At 40.3% G+C, this 13,367-nt stretch overlaps 1 protein-coding gene and 1 pseudogene across 8 annotated transcripts in view; one reads left to right on the top strand and one right to left on the bottom strand.

Moving 5' to 3' along the window:
- The window catches only part of PHACTR1 (phosphatase and actin regulator 1), a 571,629-nt gene that overhangs the window by 358,963 nt on the left and 199,299 nt on the right, over positions 1-13,367 (top strand). The window lies entirely within an intron of this gene.
- On the bottom strand, positions 219-536 carry LOC111521776 (annotated as a pseudogene).

Genomic DNA, 13,367 nt, shown 5'->3' with positions numbered 1-13,367 from the left:
AAGGAAGGAAGGAAGGAAGGAAGGAAGGAAGGAAGGAAGGAAGGGAGAAAGAAAATACTTGAGGAAAATAGTTTAATGTTTCTTAGGTAGTTCCTTAAGATGAATTATATGAAAATTGGAATTCCTTCAACCAGTCATTCCATGAATTAATTAATTAATTAATTAATGAATTTTGTGTCAAGCTGTTCTTTATTTCAGGGAGAAGCCAGGGAGGGGGCTCAGTCTTTCTTGGCAGCAGCTTTCCTCATAGCGGCTAATATGTTGCTCAGCTCCTCCCGCGTCCTCTTGGCGCGGATGTGCGTCCCCACCCTTTTCTTGATAAACTTGAGGGCCCGTTTGTCCTTGGAGACCTTCAGTAACTCCATGGCGCGCCGCTCGTATGGGGCAAAGCCACACACCTCCCGAATCATGTCCCGCATGAACTTGGTGTGTTTTCGTCAGACGCCCGCGGCGGCGGCTGTGCCTGGGCTTGCTCACGTTCTTGGTCACCTTTGGCCCTTGTTGAGGCCCATGGCCATAGGGTAGCGTAGAGCCATGGCTACTGCTCTCCAGTGGTGGCCGTGGCGGAAGCTATTTATTTATTTTTTTTGAGACATAGTCTCACTCTGTTGCCCAGACTGGAGTGCAGTGGTACAATCTCGTCTCACTGCAACCTCCGCCTCTTGGGTCTCACTACAACCTCCACCTCTTGGGTCCAAGTGATTCTTCTGCCTCAACCTCCCGAGTAGCTGGAACTACAGGTGCATGTCACCATGCCCGGCTAATTTTTGTATTTTTAGTAGAGAAGCCATTTCACCATGTTATCCGGGCTGGTCTCGAACTCCTGACCTTGTGATCTACCTGCCTCAGCCTCCCAAAGTGCTGGGATTACTGGCGTGAGCTACCACGCCTGGCCCATTCTATGAATTTTTATTGACAAAGAGATCTGGGACCACAAGTGGCCAGGTATTTCTGTGCCATCAAGCTTGAGACAAGAGGAATCAACCATTGAGAGAAGTGGCATAGATGGGACCAGATCACACACAAGCCCCCGCTTTTTTTTCATATTAGGGATTCCAGACTATCCCATAGGCAGTAGGTCACTGTGAAAGGCTTTAAGCAGGGAAGTAGTAGAGTTCATATTTTCTTTTTTCTTTTTTTTTTTTTCTGAGACAGAGTCTTACTCTGTCACCCAGGCTGTGGAGCAGCACGATCTCGGCTGACTGCAGCCTCCACCTCCTGGGTTCAAGCAATTCTCCTGCCTCAGCCTCCCGAGTAGCTGGGATTACAGGCACACACCACCATGCCCAGCTAATTTTTGTATTTTTAGTAGAGACGGGGTTTCACCATGTTGGTCAGGCTGATCTTGAACTCCTGATGTCATGATCCACCCACCTTGGCCTCCCAAAGTGCTGGGATTACAGGCATGAGCTACCGCACCTGGCCCATATTTTCAATTCAAGACAAATTGTCTGGGCAAAGGATAGGAACCAGCAAATCAAAGAAAAATGCAAATGCCCCAAAAACATAAAAAATGACCTTATCCTCACTCATAGTATAACTAAGGAAATACAAATTGAAACTACTGAGGTACCATTTGTCACTTATGACTTTGCCAAAGATAAGAAATCGATAACTACACTCTGTCAGCTAGTGTTAAAGTAGACTAGGAAACAGCTACTCATACAGCATTGGTGGAAAGAGGAGTCAGTGCAAGATTTTTGGAATACAATGTGGCAAAAATAATCAAAATTTTAGATGCACTTACCCTTGACCTTGTAATTCATCGACCCACCAAAGGATAGTAAGACAGGAAGAACATCCCACACGCAGGAAAAAGAGATGCTGCAAAGTTTCAGATTTGAGGAAGGCCATGACCAGAAGAAATGGTAAATTGCCAGGAATTTAACCTACATATATATACTTGCAGAAATATAAGAGGAAGAATGTACAAGGTTGTTTGTTACAGAATATTTATAATCACACACAAAAAACTGGAAATGAGGTAAATGCCATCAGTGGGGGCTGGTTATACAAATCATGATCTTTCTACACAGTGGAGTACCAATGAGTCATAGAAAAAATATGAAGAAGACGTATATCTTCAGATACGGAGAGGACTTTAAGATACACAGTTAATGGAAAAAAGCAAGATGAGGTGGAGAACAGTATGAATATTGTGATCCTATTCATTTGAAGGGATAGACTGTATATATCCACATATTGATTTCTGAATAATTTTTTCTGTAAAAACATGAAAGAAACATTTAAGAGTGTGGTGGTCATTGGAAAATATAATTGGGTATTGAGATTAGAATTATTTCAATTATTGTCATATGTATGCATTGCTTTTATAAAAAGTAATTACAAAAGACATTTTCATTGACTATTAGCCACACATCACCTTCGCCTAATTTAATGTTGGTTTATCAACATATATATTACTTATGTGTCATTCACTCTTCCAAGTTCATCACATATATTAACTCCTATTATCACAAACCCATATGACATAAGAACTATTCATATAGTCTCATTTTGTGGAAGAAGGAACTGAGACACAGAGAGGTTAGGCAACTTGCCCCAAGATCACGTGGCTCTTAAGGAACAAATCCAGGATTTGAACTCTAGTAGCCTGGCACCCCAGCCCACTACAGCTTCCCTCAATGATTTTGACTTGCCACCATCGAAACAGGAAGCTGATCCCTTGAGTAAGGTCTTCGTAATGACCCTTGTACTGTTACTTGTTACTGATTTGAGGTTCTTTTAGTTCAGTCAGTGAGTAGTTGTATTTAGTAAGGGGTTAAAGTTGGTTCTGGCACCTGCTCCAACAAGTGCCTCTTTTCTCCATGCAGAATTTGCTCAGCTTTCATCTGAAGACAACGAGTCCAATACATAAAGGCCACAGGTGCCCCTTGCCGCCCTGCCGCTTTCTCAATCCTAGTTTTGCTTTCTGAAAGGGAAATACACAGAGGATTTATCCCTTCCAGGCATGCTGAGAGCCCAGCAGTTGGCCAGGCTATGTTCAAGTCTTCTAGACTCCCAGCCTGGGCTCCCTGAATACCCCTTAGCAGAATGCTTTATAGCTCAAGGTCATATGCCAAGGGATCTTTCTGCCCTACGACTCCCTGCAGCAAGCTTGGAAAACAAAATACTGTAAGTCAAGCTAGATCCGAGGCCAGGATAACTAGATTAATACAGCTAAGAATTTTTCTCTTTTCAGAGTTACGTCATGGAAATAACAATAGGATTTGATCAGAAATACCTTCCTAGCAATGAATTATTTGAAAAAAAAAAAATGCAAGGGAACACCCCCCCCCCCCCTCCCGATTGGCTGATGTTACTTAATGGCTCATAGTGCCCCATTATTTGGCTCAGTTTTCTGAGCAAATTCCTTTGTTCAAGAAACACTTACCTAAGATCTCCTTAATGCCAGGTACAAAAACTAAATAAGACACAGTCGCCCACACTGAGCACACACTAATGAAAGAAATAGAACTGGCAGCCAATAATTACAAGGCTGCAAGATAAGTGATTATGAAGCATATACAAAGTACTCTGGAACCACGAAGTAAGTAATCCTTTAATTGTCTTAATTTAGTCCCAGTTGATAAGTATTTGCCAGGGAAATGGCCTCCGTCTCCTTTGGGAATATGAATGCCTTGGGTTATTTCAGCCTTTCACCTGTTCATGCATGCATGCAACAAACACGGAACACCTGACAACACTGGCCCTGGTGGCTGCATAGAGAAAAATTTGATAGAGTTACGTTCACTGGGGAATTCACAGCAACATTTGGTCTTCTGCATGTTTTGCAAGCATTCATTCTGTACATACTAAGTGCTAAACCCTGAATTAGGCCCTTGGTTACAAAGATGAAAAAATGCAATTCCTTCCTCTGAGAGACTTGAGTGTGACCCAACTGGAGCTGGAGTGGAGATGGCAACAGAGCACTGAGAAGCAAAGAAGATGGAATGAGGTTCCCTGGGGCCTTTGAAGCTGGTGTTCGAGGTTGGAAAGAGAGAAGGGACATTCCAGATGCAGGAAGAAGTGCTGCAAAGTCATAGAGTTAAGGAGAAGCATGTCCAAAAGGAATGATAGAAGGAACTTAAGGGCCATAGGAGCAGATTAGTTGGAATGCTCTGAGAGGTCAGGGCAGAGGATCATTGCTTTCAATAATAATACTTGAAAGTGATTGCATGCTTATGTGTCTAAGTGTGGTTTATGCATTCACTTGTTTAATTCTCACTGTAGCCCGATGAGGTATTATGTACTCCCATCTTGCATTAGTGGAAACTGAAACACAGGGAAGTTTGATAACTTGCCAAGCTCGTATCTCAGTGAGTTGATCTGGTTCATTGCACTCCAGGGCCTGCACACCTAACCATGGCACCACCACAGCTACAGTCCTTGCAGAATGGCCAGGATTTTGAACAGCAGAATTAGGGGAGAGGATATTCAGACACAGCCAGTAGGATAAACAAAGGCACAGATCAGAAGCGTGTTTTAGAAGTTTGACTCAGCCGGGCGTGGTGGCTCACGCCTGTAATCCCAGCACTTTGGGAGGCCGAGGCGGGCGGATCACGAGGTCAGGAGATCGAGACCATCCTGGTGAACATGGTGAAACCCCGTCTCTACTAAAAATACAAAAAAATTAGGTGGGTGTGGTGGCGGGCGCCTGTAGTCCCAGCTACTGGGGAGGCTGAGGCAGGAGAATGGCATGAACCCGGGAGGTGGAGCTTGCAGTGAGCCGAGATCGCGCCACTGCACTCCAGCCTGGACGACAGAGCGAGACTCCGTCTCAAAAAAAAAAAGAAGTTTGACTCAGTTGGATCAGGGGTTATAACAGGCAACTGCTGGGAGATATAAGTTGGGTTTAGATCATGGAAAGCAGTAACAGCTACAGAATTGGGCTTTCATTCCACTGGAGGCTTTTGAGCAAGGAGGTGACATGATCACAGCTGGCCTTTGGGTAACTCACTAGCAGTTAGAGATACAACCAACAGGAAAGTGGGAGCCTGGCCAGGGAGGCTAGTTAGGGGACTATGATAACAGTCTAGGCAAGAGACAATGGAGCCAGCATGAGGTGGTGGCAGCCAGAATGAAAGGAAGCCAAGAAATAGAGGCACAGAGGAGGAAGAAATGACAAGACTCATGAGACAAAATGTGGGGGTGAGGGAGAAGGAGAAATCAAAGGTAGCCCAGAGGTTCTGACCCTGGGTGACTGATGATTGGTGGTGCTTTTTTAACAGCCATGGATAAGAGTTGAATTAAGATGAGAAGAGAAGGGGAATCTGCTTATGACAAGGAACCCTCAGGGCCAAAGAGGGTCCAGGGGTGCCCCATCACACAATGAAGGAGAGGTCATCTACTGGGAGTGCAGGACGCCAAGGCTGGATTCCACCATGTCTCAGAAAGGACGGGAACACTCTTAACCCTATGGGGCAGCTGTAGCAGTTTCCTAGAGCTGTTTTTATTTTATTTTATTTTATTTATTTATTTATTTATTTTTTAAGGGCCGTGAGGAAGAATCTGTTCCGTGCATCTCCCCTAGCTTCTGGTGGTTTGCTGACCATCTTGGTCATTCCTTGGCTTGTAGAAGCATCACCCTGACCTCTGCCTTCGGCTTCACATGGTGTTCTACCTATGTGCCTGTCTGTCTCCAAATTTCCCTTTTTTTGTAAAGACACCAGTTATATTGGATTAGGGACTTATACTATTCCAACATGACCTTATCCTAATCCAACTGGTGACATCTTCAACAACCCTATTCCAAATAAGGTCGCCTTCTGAACACTAGGGATGAAGACATCAACGTGAATTTTGGAGGAAGGTAGTTCTAACCATAACAGCAGTGAGTGAGATGAAGAACTATTGCTCTCAAAAGATAGCCAGGTTGAGGCTGGGCGCAGTGGCTCAAGCCTGTAATCCCAGCACTTTGGGAGGCCGAGATGGGTGGATCACAAGGTCAGGAGATCGAGACCATCCTGGCTAATACGGTGAAACCCCGTCTCTACTAAAAAATACAAAAAACGAGCCGGGCGAGGTGGCGGGCGCCTGTAGTCCCAGCTACTTGGGAGGCTGAGGCAGGAGAATGGCGTAAACCCGGGGGGCGGAGCTTGCAATGAGCTAAGATCCGGCCACTGCACTCCAGCCTGGGCGACAGAGCAAGACTCCGTCTCAAAAAAAAAAAGCCAGGTTTCTATTTTCCGTAGGCATTTTCTGGAGGTTTGCGAGCAATTCATTATTATCTTAAAAATATTATCAAGAGCTCTGGTCTAATAACAACTCATTACCGGACTGACAGATATGTTTAATCAGCAAAAGAATTGTTCCTATGATTAGCATCCTCTTGGTTTCCCAGCTCAAGAGTTCTTCTGAGTAATAGTAATCCTTCCCCCAGAGATCATCTTCCAGAATAGCTGTATAGCCGGGAGCACATGCCCAGTGGCTGGAGAACTCTTCTTTGGAAGAGAAGCTGCTTAAGACAAAGAACAAGTAAAGGCGAAAACTTGAGCTGTGGGTAACCAGGGCATTCAGGCGCAAATAAAGTCCCACCACATTCAGTTCCTATTAGGAATAGATCTGTGCCCATTTTGCTGTTTGTGGGGGTCTAGCTTTGTCAATAAAATAGTTTACAGTCTTTAACCCAAACTCAATTTTTTTCTTCTTGGAAAATGAATTTTATCGCCATGTTGAAAAGAAAAAAAAAGTTTTCCAAGAGCAAATTTTTAAAAGATATTTGATTTTCCCAGATTCACCATCATCCTCATAAGGCATATAGGCTGTTGTGCCCAAGCAGGATCAGAGAAAAACACATTTGACTCATGATCACAGTCCTTCCTCATGAAGAGGCAATGCCAACTCATGGAGACACGGCCCTTACTGCTTATAGGCGATGGCTGGAGGTTTGGGCATCGCAGAGATAGACAGATACCCATGAGTGAATCACAAGGAGCTCTGCCCTGGGTGTTTATAATTCAGATCCAGCCCTTCCCTGAATAGCTCTTAGGTGATATTCCATTTCCATGTGGGCATATTTACATTTACACTCCATTTATGAGATTTGTCAGAGCTTGAGGCTGATAGCTTAAAACCTTTCCCTTCCCTTCCAGAGATTTGTCAGAGCTTGAGGCTGATAGCTTAAAACCTTTCCCTTCCCTTCCAGTTTTCATTGCCCTCCCAATCTCTATAGCCTTGAAAATGAGCTTTTCTGAGCTTCTCATTAATTTTTCACTCCTCTCCCTGCAGGAGACTCACAGATAGACGGCACTGGGATTGCCGGCCAAGGAATGCTTGGCAAGCCACTGCTGCATCCAGCAATAAGTTTCAGAAACATACCTCAAGGGATTTTGATGAGTAAAATGCCCAGTACCTGCTTGCATTCTAATTATGGGGTTCCCATGAGACCTTGAGAAGGTTGCATTATGTACCAATCTCAGGGTGTGCAGTGATTTGCTCATTCTTTTTTAATTGGATGTTAAATTAAAAGTAGCAGTGTGATATACTAGCAAGATCACCACTCTGGCTGTAACTAGCCATATGACCTTGAACAAGTGAGTTTACCTCTTCGAACTGTCTCACTTCATCTTCAAAATATGTATCCTAGGCTAGACCACCTCCAAGATTTTATCCCATCTAACCTTCCTCTCATTTTGACAGCCACCGAGCATTCTTTTCTACAAATACAGAGAAATGGCATGTAAGCAGTCTCCCTTTGTGTCTGTTTCTCTAGCCATGAACAGGATTTGTATGTTGGAAGGCTCAAAAATTCACCCACACCCAGTTTTGTGTAAGAAACATGCCACACAGGACATGTGTCTTCCACTTAGGGCAACCCTGTCATCCAATGTTGTGACATCGGATGCTGTCTCTGAACTTCACTGCTCCTCCTTTCCACCTGACCCCCCACCCCCATCTAACACAACTATCCTGATTTAGAAGATTTGAATGCATTTCTTAAGAGGCCTTTAAAAAAGTCATTTCAAGCACTGGAGTTTAGAATTCTGTAGGACGAGTGTATCTAGAGAGCTCTGTAATAAGCCTAGAGTCTTGGTGAGCATGAACTTATTCAGCTGGCAAAATAACCCTATTGAAGTTTTTACCCAGCTGGTTTAATTGGAACTGGGGTGTGTAAGGGTCAAAATGGATAAGACCTTTCATTGATTAGTTCATTAACCAACTAAACCAATGGTGCATGTGATTTGCTTCTACAAAATCTTCTAAAATGAGATATAACCTTCTGAATGTATAGATGGTCTTCCAAGAACTAATAATTCAAATAACCAGTGAACAAAATAGGACAAGAGCCGGGTTTTGTCACCTTCTGTGGCCTGTATTTGCTGTCTAGAGGTAATTATCTTGGGAATGAACTCATTTGATCAGCAGCCAGGAATGCTGTCTGTGACAAATAAATTCCCTTAGATTGTCCTTGAGGATAATAAATGATGTCACAAGAAGGAAAATATAAAAAGAAAACCTGGTAGAAAAGACAATAAATATGTGTTAGGAATTAAGTACTACAGTAATGATAGAGCTTTCTCCACCTAAATTTTATGTCATCCTAGGAAAGAACTTTTTGTAAAAGAAAAAAAAGTTTTTAATGGCTTGCTTCCATGACTAATAGAAAACCAGAGAAATTTTCAGGCTAAGCTAAAAAGGAGAATATTTTTGGAAAAATACAGCAAGCACTTGGAGTACAGACAATTTGTTACATCAACATTAAATCAGAACATGTTGAATAACCAATGGATTATTTTCTTCATAAGAATAGAGAGTAGTCCGGAGCGCAGTATTTAAAACACCGAGCATGAAAACCCTGAAAGTGTCAGTCTTTTCATGTACCCCAAAGGTTGAAAAATAAAACAGTGGGTTATAGTAGTAATTACTTTGAGCAGAGCTCTGCCAGTATTTGAAGTTCTTGGCATAACTCCATTGTACTTTCTGAACTGGGTTCTACGAGAGGATGAACTCCCCTAGAGCTGTTTCCTCATGCATGAAGTGATGGGTTTAGAATAGATGGTCTCTGAGGCTCCTGACAACCCTAATATTCTTTGATTTTAAAACAACAAATTTAAGAAAAATGCATCGAATTTTATGTTTTCAGTTGCATTAAAATAGAGTAGCAGCAGAAATGATAGACACAACATGTATCTGTTCTGTTAGCAAAATATCTCTTTGCACAATGCCCTTCCCAATCACTGCTCCTGGTTATAGCTATTTGAAAGCACTGTACGATGTTATCTAAAAGCTTACTTAAAGAAGAAGCCAGGCTGGGCTCATGCCTGTAATCCCAGATCTTTGGGAGGCCAAAGCAGGAGGATTGCTTTAGGCCAGAAGTTCGAGACTAGCCTGGGCAACATAGTGAGACCCCCCCCATCTCTAAAAAAAAAAAAAAATTAATTAGCCAGGTGTGCAGATGTGCACATGTAATCCCAGCCACTTGGGAAGCTGAAGCAGGAGGACCACTTCAGCCCGGGAGATTGAGACTGCAGTAGGCTATGATTGTACCACTGCACTTTAGCCTAGGCGATGGAGTAAGACCCTGTCTCTAAAACAATAAAAATAAGAAGTCAAAGGGAAGCGTGGTTTGCCCTCTTTAAATGCTACAGCAATAGACTTCATTTACGAGAATTTAGGAATACTAGAACGAATGATGTCTCTTTCATCATTGCTGTTTCTTTCCTAGTTTAACAATTCACAAAGAATTGCAGGTAAGATCAATCTTGCCATACTTTCTTTTGAGCAAGATTAGATATTAATACTTAAAGGAAAGAACAGTTAGGGGCCTAGGTGAGATCATTAGGGCTAGGTGCAGACTTTGGGAATTTCACTGATGCCCCCCCACCCCATTCACTCCATGTTATTCTGCCTCCTACTTCCACTCATCGCGATGCCTTCATCCTTTTTTCTTCCACCCTTAAGAGTGTATGCTGGTCTCTGTATGTTTCCTTCTCCTCCACTGAGTCACCAGTGGCTCCAGTGGGTATCACTTTGCTCAAAGTCAACACACTGGAGATGGCTGGCCATGAATATTATTATATCTTCAGTGTGCTGAGGGCAAATGCCATTAGTCAACAGTTTTATGCCTAGGTAAACCAGCATTCAGCATTTTATGCCTAGGTAAACCAGCATTCATAAAATAAAGATGTGTTAGCCATAGGAATCTGAAACAGTTGACCGTGAAGAGATAGTTCCCAAAAGGAATGTGAAAGAAACAGTTCAGGAAGAAGAAAAATGAACTCATAATAAAGGACTTGAATGGAGGAAGCAATAACGAGCAAATAAATTGGCAACATTCTTTTATCAATGTAAATAAGTGCTCCCTGTTTAAAAATAGTAAAAATAATCATTATGAGCAATTTTAAAAGGAAGAACCAGTATCCTACATAACAACGTATAAGAAGAGGTGGTGGCGTGAATAATGACATTCTAAGTTCACTGTATTATTCTGGAGGAAGGTGGTGATAGGGATTCATTTTGAACTTTCTGAGTCAAGTAAGCATATTAAACATTTAAGGCTGACTACTAAAAGAATAGAAGTAGAGCATGTAACTTAAACCAGTGAAGAGGGAACAGGATAAAGAAGACTTTTTCATTCTAATAGAAAGTAATGAAAACTCTAAGAAAATTATGGCAATTAGCATAGAATAAAAGGGTAGAGATATTAATAAATCCAAATATATCAGCAATTACAATACATGTAAGTATTCAATATATACCAATTAAAAGATGGATGTTAAAAAGTATACAACAAAATTCAAATATATCCTGTTTATAAAACATACTTTAAACATAAGGACATGGAAAAGTTTAGGTCATAAAAGGATATGCTAACTAAAATTTTTTAGAAGAATGCTATTCTAATATTTTTAGAAGATTTATCTATGTAAATATTAATCAAATATACTTTCAGGCAAAAAGCAGCTATAAAGTTGATAAAAGGAAGAGTTTATTAGGAAGATGCAACAATTCAAAATATGTATGTATCTAACTTTATAGTCTTAAAATATATACAGCATAAGTTGGCAGAATACGAGGATAAATGAACAAATCTATTAACTTATACCTCTCAAGAACTGGCAGATGAGACAGACAAAAAGAAGTGAGGATATAGAAAACTAAAATGCATGATTAACAAGCTGTAAGACAGCCAAAATCTATCATAGGTTTGGAAATTTAAAAATGAACATTAAAATGTTTTATGGATTAAAGAATAAATTATACACTCAGCATTAAAAAAAATTTAGAACTGACTGAAAATAAATATATTATGTGTCAAACACATGTGAGATATAGCATAAAACAGTATGTAGAAGTAAATTTATAACCTTAAATGTATACCTTAGAAAAGAAGAAAGATTGCAGGAGTTGAAATTAATGAATCAAAAACAATTAAAAAAATAAGATCCATAAAGCCTAAAAGCAGTTGTTTGAAAACACTTCCAAATTGGATAAAAATCTAGGCAAAGTAATTACCTAAAAATAAAGAAGATATAAATTTCTAAAAAAAAACTAGAAGGAAAACAACATAACTACAGATAGAACTCAGAGTTTTTAATCAAAAGGAAAAACAGAACAACTTTATGCCAAAATTTGAAAACCTAGGTTAATAAGACTTTCTATAACATAATATAAATTGCCTAAATGCATACTAGTAAAAATAGAAAAGGCAACTAAACCCCAGCCAGTGTACTATTAAATTAGTAGTTTAAAAATCTTTATTTTCTTTTAAAACATTTTTTATTGAGATGTAATTTACACTCAGCAAAATTAAACCATTTTCATGTACAGTTTCAGGAGTTTGGCAGATATATACAGACATGTAACCCCCTCCATAATCAAGATACAGAACAGTTTTATTTCCCTAAAAATTTCCTCATTCCCCTCTGCAGACAACTTTTGTTCACCCCTGCGCCCCAGTGAACAGTGCTCTTTTTTCTGCCGCTATGATTTTGTGCTTTCCAGAGTGTGGTAAGAATGGAATTATATAGTACGCAGCATTCTGAGAATGCATTTCAGATTCATCTGTGTTATGGTGTGTATGTGTCGTTTATTCCTTTTTCTTGCTGAGTAGTATTTCCTTACATGGATATCCCATAGTTTACCCATTTGACCAATTGAAAGACTTTTGGGTTGTTTCTAGGTTTAGGCTATTATTATGTACATACATGTTTTTATTTCACCTAGGTAAATAACTAGGAGTAAGATTTCTGGGTTATATGGTAAGGGTATGTTTAACTTTATAAGAAATTGTCACACTGTGTTTGTACCACTTTGCATTCCCATCAACAAGGTGATAGAGTTCCAGTGGCTCTGTATTCTTGTCAACACTTGGTATTATCCATTCATTTATTTTATCCATTCTAATAGGTATGAGTCTCACTGTAATTCAAATTTGCATTTTCATAATGACTAATGAGCATCTTTTCATGTTCTTATTTGCCATTTTTATATCTTTGTTCAAATATTTTGACCATTTTTAAAACTGGGTTCATTTTCTTACTGAGTTTTCAGATTGTTGTATATATATAAAGTATATGAATATATTTAGATATCTAAAATATATATATAATATATATATTCTGTGTTAAAAATTACATACAGTAGCTTAAAATCATCCTTCTTTTAAAAAAGTGAAGCCTTAGGTGGTGGTGATTTAACCATTCTACCAAACCATCGAGGAAAAACTACAAATTATTCTGGAAAATGAAATAAAAGTCCTCAATCATTTTATTGTATGACTATGATACCGAAGCACATAGTATGAGAAAGGAAAATTTGTAGAGCAATTTTACTTGCAACATAGATGAAATACTATCAAACTAAATTCATGTTCAAGTGAGTTTTTTGCATCCAATGATGGGTTAACATTAGACAGTTTATTAATATAACTTACTGTCTGACTATGTTAAGAAGAAGATCATATAAGTATCTCAAAAGAAGAAAAAGCACTGAGGATATCTAATATTCATGATTTAAAGAAAGAAACAATGTTAGCAAATTACAAATAAAAGCAGATTTTTTTTTTTTTTGAAACAGGGTTTCACCCTGTTGCACAGGCTGGTGTGCAGTGGTGTGATCGCAGCTCACTGCAGCTTTCACCTCCTGAGCTCAGGTGATCCTCCCACCTGAGCTTCCCTAGTAGCTGGAACTACAGGTGCACGCCATCACGCCTGGCTAATATTTTGTATTTTTTGTAGAGATGGGGTTTCACCATGCTGCCCAGGCTAATCTGGAAGTCCTGGGTTCAAGCAATCCTCCCACCTCGGCCTCCCAAGGTGCTAGGATTACAAGCATGAGCCACTGCACCCAGCCAAAAGCAGACATCTTTCACCTGGTAATGTGTCCCTACAAAAAGCCACATTCACCATATTGAAGAGTGAAAC

The sequence above is a fragment of the Piliocolobus tephrosceles genome, chromosome 5, assembly GCF_002776525.5.
Source record: "Piliocolobus tephrosceles isolate RC106 chromosome 5, ASM277652v3, whole genome shotgun sequence".
NCBI classification, from domain to species: domain Eukaryota; kingdom Metazoa; phylum Chordata; class Mammalia; order Primates; family Cercopithecidae; genus Piliocolobus; species Piliocolobus tephrosceles.
Note: the sequence above shows the minus strand (reverse complement) of the source record. Positions and strands in the feature narration are given on the sequence as shown.